Below are 9,823 nucleotides of genomic sequence, written 5' to 3'. Positions count from 1 at the left end.
TTTTCCATGCCAAGGACATGCCACAATCTATGCAGCCAGCCGACAACAGTGGGAAGTGTGGTGGAGCGCCAGTGTATGAGAATGTTTTGCACCGCTGACCCCAAGGCTATCGCAATCTGTCTGCCCCTTCTAGACCTGAGAGGATACATCAACCCATTTGGCAACCCCAGCAAGACATAGGCAGGGAACCGTGGCAGCTCTATCTCAAAACATTTGTCCACCTCACCAAGAACCTCCTTCCAATAAGAAGCCAAAAGGGGACAATCCCACAGTATGTGTGTAAGCGTGCCAGTTTGGCCACAGTTACGCCAGCACGTCCCCGGGATTGACCTATCCATCTCATGTAATTTCTCAGGAGTGCGGTACCAGTAGGTCGAAATTTTAGTGAAGGTCTCCGTGAGCCCCATGTGATAGGCCGAGTGGCGTGAGCGGTAGGAGATGTGGTCCCATTCTGTGTGGCTCAACACTCGTCCGAGCTCCCGTTCCCAGAGCTCCCTACCGGGGTTGTGAATGTAAAAGGGGGGGGGCTGCAGCATCTTGTACAAATCGGAGTTAAGTTTAGCGTCCGACGTGCGAGTGATTAACCAGCGCTCGTACACCGTGATCTCCCGATCCGCCGAGTCGCGCACTTGGGGTTGTAGTGCCCAGTGGCGCACCTGCATATACCTCATGCGCTCCGTCTCAGGGAAGCCGTATTCCCGCCGTAAGTCCTGAAAGGGGATGACACCCTCGGGGCCATATAGGTGATGCAAAGTGCAACAGCGGGCCTCCCGCCAGCGGTCGTAAGCACCAGGCTCCAGTCCCGGACCGAAGTCCGGATTGCCAATTAACGGCGTGAAAGGGGAGGGGAAGGTAGTAAATTCATGCTTAGTGGCCACCGAGTCCCACACACGAAGTGGGACACGTGTCACAAAAGATGCGTAGAGGTTGGAGGGCCGGTGTGACCTCCTCAAGAACGGCACCTCCTGTAGCGTTCTACCTGCTACCGCCTGGTCCTGGAACAGCCAGTGCTTGTCCGACTCCCACCGGCTCCATTCCACCAGGTAGCGGAGTTGGGTGGCCTGGAAGTATTTCCGTAAATCTGGTATCCCCAGCCCCCAGATTCGGGCGCCAGCGTTGCAATGTTCCTCCTAATCCGCGGCCTGCGGCCCTGCCACACAAACCGCGCAATGGCCGATTGAGTCTCTGCAAGCCACCCTGCAGGAGGCTGGAGCGGCAACGCCCTAAACAGGTATAGCACCTGAGGCAGGAGGGTCATCTTTACTGCGGCCACCCTACCGAGCAGCGACAACGTGCCTTTGTCCCACCGGCCCAATTCCTCTCTGATTTTGGAGCCCAGAGCCGCATAATTGGCCGTGACCATCGCCGGGAGGGAGGGCGCCAACAGAATCCCTAAATACGGAATTTGGTCCCTGGACCAGCTCAGAGGATAAAGACTCTGCAGTTCTGCCCTGGTGGCGCCGGTGAGCGAAATGTCGAGGGCAGCTGATTTCCCAAGGTTCACCTTGAAGCCCGCCACCGCGGCGAAGAGGTCCAATTCAGCAATGCAAGCCGGCAGCGACCTCCGTGGGTCATCGAGCGTCAAAATGACGTCATCTGCATATAGGCTGATCGCGTGGGGAAATGCGCCCATCTTGACCCCGACAATGTCGGGGTTCTGCCGAACCCTTTGAGCAAACGGCTCCATATAAAGAGCAAAGAGCAATGGGGACAGAGGGCATCCCTATCGCGTGCCCCTCTCTATGGGGAAGGGCCGGGAGCTGCCCCCGTTCACTCGGACCACCGCAGACGGGAACCGGTAACAGTTGAAAATTAAGTGCCGAAACCTCTCGCCTATCCCGAACTTGCCCAAGACCTTCTCCAGGTAGGGCCAGTGCACCCGGTCGAATGCCTTCTCCGCATCTATGGAAAGGAGCATTCTTTCCCCGGGGATCCTGGAGGCCTTCTCAAGAATATGAGTCACCCTCTTTGTGTTGTCCACTGTCTGCCTACCAGGTACAAAGCCCGCCTGATCCGGGTCGACCATGCCCGGGAGATGAAGTGCCAAGCGTGCTGCCAATATGCTGGTGTACACTTTCAAGTCCGTGTTCAGTAACGAGATAGGGCGATAAGACCCACAGGCGGTCCTGTCCTTACCCGGTTTTGGGATCACGGAGACCGTGGCTTGCAGGAATTCAGGGGGAATGGCACCCGGTTCCGCGAATGTGTTGAAAAGGCGCCAGCTCCTGACAAAAGGTTTTATAAAACAGAGGGATGAAGCCATCCGGGCCCGGGGCCTTGCCCGGTTTGAACCGGGAGATCGCCGTGACCACCTCCTCGATACGGATCTCCTGTTCCAAGTACTGGGCCTGTTCCGGCGTCAGCGAAGGGAGCTGCACCGACTCCAGGTAGTCCGTCTCTGTCTGAGCAGAAGGGGCCTCACCGGTGTAGAGATCTGCGTAAAAATTACGGAAAACATCCGCTATTTGCTCATCCTCCGTGACCGGGTGCCCGGCCGGGGTAACCAATTCCTTCACTCGGTGCTGTTGGTGTTGCACCCTGAGCTTGTTGGCTAGGAGCCGTCCGCAGCGGTCGCCACCGGTATAATACTTGTGCTTCAGACGAAGCATCGCGTATTCCGCCCGGTCCGTGTCCAGGGCGGACAAGAGTTTTCTGGCGGCTTTCAGCTGCCTCCAGATCCTGGGGGCTCCCGTTCTGAGATGAACCTGCTCCAGCTCCCGCACCTGCCGGGTAAGCTCGTCCCTTTTGAGTTGTCGGTCCTTATTCTCCGCAGCGGAGAGAGTGAGGAAATATACATTTTATGGTTAAGAAATGTTCCCTAACGTGCACCCCACCGTCTCCATGTACGAGCTTAAAGTGCATGTAACTTCCCTCCTGTGCCAGCTATGAAGACGCAAATACATTTGCGTCCAACGTTAACATGTCCTCTTTCAGATCCATCCTGAATGGGTCGGATATTCCGTTCCTAGGTATGCCTTGCCACCGTCTTTGTATGGTGCACTTTCACGTATTTCTGGCTCTGTGCGAGCTAGGCCCTGTTTTCTGTCATCGAGCCTCTTCTCAAAGTCATCTCTGCCTCCTGAAAACTGCAGCGTGGGATGCCCCCCGTGAACTCTGTCCTACTCTCCGCGAGGCGAGCGGAGCCTGGCTCGGCCTGCTTGCCTGCCAAAGACAGTATTTTACCTTCACATTATCAGTATAGCCAAACTCAGCTTCCCGAAAACACATTCCAGTCCAGCAGAATAGATAAACAACCCCTCAGCTGCAGAGCAAAGGGCCCGGCCTTTCTGTCTCCATACAAGTAATTCACAGCTCCCGTTACCATGGTAGGCCCATGGCCCCCTCGCTTTACACTCAGACACGTAGGCACATATGCACGTACTCATAGTCAAGTATAGGATAGCCTCTGCCCAAGAGACCTTTCCTTCTAGATAATATGGTTCCCAAACATCAGATATCAGATATGATATAGGAACGAGTTGATCTGACATGCCAGACTTCTGTCTCTTTCCTCTAGTGTAAATGTCAAGTCCCCTGCACCCTCCAGCTTCACGTCAATCACACGTCATGCAGCTGCGCGCGCATCCAGACCTCAGATTTCTGCTGACATTACAAGATTCTGCTATGTACCCACCCACTTGTGACACTTTCATGTGACGTTTCTAGCACACACCTCTGTGTTCACGCCTAGTTCACGCCTTCTGATTACGTATTGCTAACACGTGTGTGCTCTTATCTTGTTTCTCTCAGCTGTTACGCCTACTGTATTGGTTTCCATTATATGCTTTAAGTATAAAAATTATGTATTGTTAATAAAGCATGGCTCTATCCCTTCCTGAACCCCAGTGGTGTCAGGAACCCGATATCCGGTTCGAGAACCATTCCTTTTAAAGGAATAAAACCCCTAAGAACTCTAACACCACGGACTCTGCGTCTTTCTTTCCGATTGAGTTATTTTATTTTAAGTACTTACCTGCATAGAAATTAGGACGGTAATTAAATATTTACCACATCAATCTGGCGCCCGAACAGGGACCCCTCCCCCACCCCACGCGCCGGTTGGTGCGTTGCAACCTTTGCCCCCTGCCATAAGTCAAGACGGACAACTACGCGTACCCGCAGGATTTCCTGTATTTCCCTCAGGCCTACGGAGGTGACTGAGACTGCGATCAGCACCCAGACGAGGCGGTGAGGAGTGCGGAGGATCCCGACCAGAGCCTAGCCGAAAGAAGCAAGGTCCGAGGTGTCAAGAGGCCCACCAGTTCCGAAGTATTCACGTATCGAGTCGAGTCGAGTCCAGTCCGGTCCAGTTCAGTCGAGTTTTCCGAGGCCTTCTGTTCCGTGCTTCCCGGTGAGTACCATTGCTAGGGACGCATCTAGACGGGTGCATTATTATGTATCCGGTAAAGACGGGTTTGGGTACGCAAACACGGTCTGCGCTGTTTTAGACAGTGTATCTGTACTGTTTAGCAGTACATCAGGCATTCAAGTTCTTGCACTGTTCTTGACAGTGTATCTGTACTGTTTAGCAGTACATCTAGTATCAAGGGTAGTCCATATGTGTTCAAAATGTTTCATGTGATTAATGTTGTGGTATGAGTGACTGTTTGATGTACATTAATGTGTTTTTGTGTAACTAGCTGTGTTCAGAGTAAGTAACGAGTATCGAGTATCCAGTACCAAGTAAACAAGATGCCCTTTTTCAATAAATTAAGAAAGATAGGAACTAGGAAAGGGATACTAGAGGAAGAAATTCCTGTCCCACCTAGGGACACTCCTGGAAATTTTATGTACCATAAGCATGGCTTAGATGCCATACTGTACCTAGATTTATGGGCTGATTATACCAAACACCTAGAAGAGAGACACAGGTGGCCCGTTACAGGAACATGGGATGCCGAGTGCATCATGAAAGTAGAGGAAGCGCTATGGAAAAAGAAAGCCAGACAATCCCAGAAAGATGCCATAGAATTGTGGCGTAAAGAATCGCATAAACGTGCCGAAAAAGCATTCCGAAAAGCAGAAAAACATAGAGAAGAGTCGGATGAAGTCCGAGAAAACGAATTAGTTACTGAAGGGATCCGAGTAAAAGCAGAACAAGTAGACCGCATGCGAAACACTCTTGCAAATGGCATGTATTTAGTGGCCGAGGGTTTGCCTAAGGCCACTTCAGAAATACCGAAAGATCTGCCGCCGCCATTGGTTCCAACTAAAGTAAGTCACAGGACCACCAAAGACATATTCCTTGCTTCCTATCTAGACGATGTAGCTCCCGCTTACACCAATCCACGTGCCCACGTACCGCCTACTGACGGTGACGGAGGTGGCAACCCACTCCAAGACAATGCCCAGCCAGTACCGCAACAAAGTTCACCCGTTCGACAGCCTGCTCCACCTGCTCCTCCACCACTTCCCACACCTAAGATTAATACACTAAATCCGTTTGGGCCTGATCCTAGTAAGAGACAAGTTCAGGTACACATACAGACTCCACAGACATACAATGCTCAAGCCTCTGCCTCAGGAGGTGCGACAGGAGGTTTCCAGACCCCGCCACAAACACACAGATTAAACCTTAGGGACGTAATAAAGCAACGTACACCCCGAACACCAAGTTACGACATGCTTAAAGAACCCCTTTCAATTTGCAGATACGATCCAGTACCCGGTAAAGACGATAGAATGTTGTTAGCATCACTACGCTTACGAAAAATTACAGATTACCTAGTGTTATTTCCAGGAATGACTGAACACCTAGATAGAATATATCATTTTGTCCAGACTGGGGAAGATCCTGAAAGTATTAAAGAGGCCCTGGCTCACCAGAAAGTTGACACTCAAGGTTGTATATTACGTTTCTTCATAAATTGCTTAATAAGAGAACGAGACAGGCCTGGAGTAGACAAGGACGAGATGGAAGCACTAAACAAGTGGGGTCAAAATATAGCCGATGGAAACCATGATAAACTGAGTTGTATAGCAAGCATGTACAAAAAAATCAGAAAAGCAGTAATAGAAATACACGAAAAGGAACAAGAAAAGGAAAAAGATAGCGACAGGAATGACTCCTCCGAGGAGGACGAACTTGAAGAATCTGACACGGCTAAAGAAATGATAGCGTATGTGGGTAAGGGAAATTACCTTAAGAAAGGCATTCGTCCAGAAAGCAAGAGAGTTTTTCTCTCTGGCGTATCAAAAACGAGTTCTCCTGAATATCTGTTTCAGGGTACCGATAAAATTCTTCAAGAACGAATGGGGTACCATGTACTCAATTCTATGGATGAACAAGAACTAGCCCGGTCAGCAGTACTATGGGCTGACAATCCTAGCACATACAATGATGATACAGTAGCACAGACATTTTTGAACCTTTCCCCAGACGAGCAGAAATTAGCTGGTATGTACATGATTCAGCATCTCATCACGTTATACAGACATCAACATTCTGATCCAGGTCCCTTACCTGATACATTAGAAGCACTACTTATGAATAGATGGAGAGGCCTAAGTACCAAGTTAATTCAAATAATTCTAGAACAACGGCACAGATATAACGCTTTCTTAGGCCCACAATATGTTTCAGCCCCGCCCCCAGAAAGAAAAATGTTTCATTTTGACAGGCAGAATCCTTTACGAGAAGTACACCCAGTTATGAATGACGATAATACCCTGAGACGTGTGTTTGTGTACACACCTTTAACAAAGTTGGAATTGTTAGAAATGAAGAAACTAGTACCCTGTCACGATAAAGACCCTGCAGGTTTTCACCGAGAACTTAAGGACATGTTACTGATGGGAGATTACACGTATACAGATATTATGAAATTGTTAAAAATACTGCTGCCCACCGGCATTTACGAGAAACTCAAGGAAAATAGAATGGGAGGTGGGAGATAAAAAGATTATTTGGACTGAAATAGAAGACGAGGAAAAAGGTCGTACTCCAGGGCTAGGCCTTGGGGACAAAGCTAAAGCATTACCAGGTTTAATAGTACAGGTTTTGCCAAGATTATTGACAACTAAAAAGGAAGACTGGGATGCAATCTCAGCCTGTAAACAGAAACACGATGAAGATACTAGTGACTTCTATTCAAGATTCGAGAAATGTTTCATTATTAAAGTGGCCTGAAACCAGGTAGCGAGTCATACCCACATCTTTTTGTAACAAAATTAGTCGAGAATTCCCTGACACAAGTTAAGAACCGTGTATATAAAGTCGAAAGTACATGGCAAGCAAATACGCCATCCCAGATGTTACAAATGTTACAGTATCACCAGAACAGAATTAGAGAAGAACAGGATCACGAACAGAGACGCATGAAAGACACGAAAATGAAAATGTTAGTGGCCCAGTCGATTCCAGCCGACGGTCAGAAAAAGGGTATGACCCAGACAGGTAATTCAGCAGCTCCTGTTAAAGGGACATGCAACTATTGTAAACAACCAGGTCACTACGTAAACGAATGTCCAGTCCTGAAACACAATATATCAACAGGTAAAACTAAAGAAAGACCGCGTCAGCCTAGACAAGACCAGGTACAGCAACAGACTTCACAGAATATACAGCCTATGCATGCTCCACCGCATACAGTACAGACCGTAGCGGTATCACAGCCACAGCCCATTGCCGCGACGCAGAAAGTTTCACAGCAGATGTACCAGTATGCCCAATCTGATTATCCCGATTATCAGCGATACACATGAAACAGCCTAGAGAGGGAGGTTGGCTTGCCTCTTATTGAGATTCCTGTAGATCAAGAGGGTCCTTATGTACATAGTCAAGTATTGGGAAAAGACAGAAAGTTTTTAATTGACACAGGGGCAAGCCGCACAACGATCAGTCATGATGAAGTTCCAGGGGCACCCCTCTCAGGCTCACAGAATGTTTCCCTTGGTTTTTCAGGACAGCCTATTGTAAATGAAGTATCGAAACCCGTCCCCCTAGCAGTAGGTCCATTATCACGTGTTACAGACTTGTTACTCACGAAATCATGTCCAGAAAACTTGCTAGGTATCAAGACACTGAAGGCTCTAGGAGCAGTGATATGTTGTTCTCCGGAGGGAATTAGACTTTTTCTACGTGACTTTAAGGGTCACTATGTATTACGAGAGTTTGATGTCAGATTGAAAAATGTACCGAAACACCTGTGGGCACAAGGCCCAACCGATGTAGGTTGTATGCACATCACACCATACCGTGTTACACTCAAACCAGGAGTTGTTTTACCCCGAATCAGACAATACAAGTTACCACCCGATGCTGTAGTGGCTTTACTGGAAATCATTGAAGAGCTCATTGCCCAAGGAGTGGTCGTAGAAACCGACTCCAATATCTGTAATTCCCCTATCATTCTGATTCTTAAACGTACTGATCCCAATGCACCGCCAGTATATCGGCTGGTGATTGATTTACGAGAACTGAATAAATGCATTGTTCCACAGTATCCTGTGGTTCCCGACATCTCATCCTTATTGACTGCTATTGATTCAGAAGCGACGTTCTTTACTGTAATTGACCTCAAGAACGCCTTCTTCAGTGTACCCATTGATCCAGAGAACCAATATCTCTTCGGATTCAGTTTAAATGGCCGAAGTTTCAAATTTTCACGCGCACCTCAAGGATTCACAGAAAGCCCCAGCATCTATAGCCAAGCACTGAAAAGACAACTTGACTGTATCCAAATGCCAGTTAACACTGCCTTACTACAGTACGTCGATGATCTGCTGATCACCGCACGAAGTGAACCCGAATGTGAACAGGCATCACTGACAGTTTTACATTTTCTGGCCGACAAGGGACACAAGGTGTCTCCTTCGAAGCTACAATTCTGTGTTCAGCAAGTGGTGTACCTTGGGCACTTGCTGTCCAAGTGGGGAAGACAGCTCACACCTGATCGAGTTCAGTTAATTGCACAGATACCACAACCCAAGACACAAAAGGAAGTGCGGGCCTTTATAGGCCTCACCTCGTACTGCAGACAATGGATTCCTCAGTATGCATTTCTAGCTAAACCGCTGATACAGTTGACAACACAGGAGGCAGCGACTTCAACTGCCCTCCCTTGGACTCAGGAACATACACAGGCTTTTGAGGAATTAAAGAAAGCTTTATGTCAAGCACCAGTTTTAGCGACACCATGTTACAGCAAACCTTTTACACTTTTTGTTACAGAACGTGATGGTACAGCGTTGTCTGTCCTCACACAAGATCAAGCAGGTTCACATAAGCCTTGCGCTTATTTTTCAAGTACATTGGATCCAGTGGCCCAGGCATTGCCTGCGTGCTTAAAATCAGTTGCAGCGACAGCCCTAGCAATCAGACAAAGCGACTCAATAGTATTTGGACATCCATTGACAGTACAAGTTCCACATTCTGTAGAGGTCCTTCTAAACCGAACACAGACTCAACACCTGACTATAGCACGACTGACAGGTTATGAATTGACGCTATTCCAGCCACACATAGAAATCAGACGCTGTAACATTCTAAATCCTGCAACATTGTTACCCTCGATTATGACCGATTCAGCCCCGCATGATTGTATAGAGATCATTAATGCAGTAACAAAGCCCCGACGAGACTTAACAGATGTTGCACTGACAAATCCAGACCTGACACTTTACGTGGACGGTTCATGTATGAGAACAAGCACAGGAGAATTAGTGGCCGCGTATGCAGTGACCACTGAAACTGAAGTCAAAGAAACACACCGTATCGATACACTGTCTGCTCAAGCAGCAGAGCTTATCGCTCTGACCCGAGCCTGTATACTAGCCAAGAACAGAAATGTTAAAATATACACCGATTCACGTTATGCTTTCG

Source organism: Lissotriton vulgaris, unplaced genomic scaffold (assembly GCF_964263255.1).
Source record: "Lissotriton vulgaris unplaced genomic scaffold, aLisVul1.2 SCAFFOLD_399, whole genome shotgun sequence".
Classification (NCBI taxonomy): Eukaryota; Metazoa; Chordata; class Amphibia; order Caudata; family Salamandridae; genus Lissotriton; species Lissotriton vulgaris.
Note: the sequence above shows the minus strand (reverse complement) of the source record.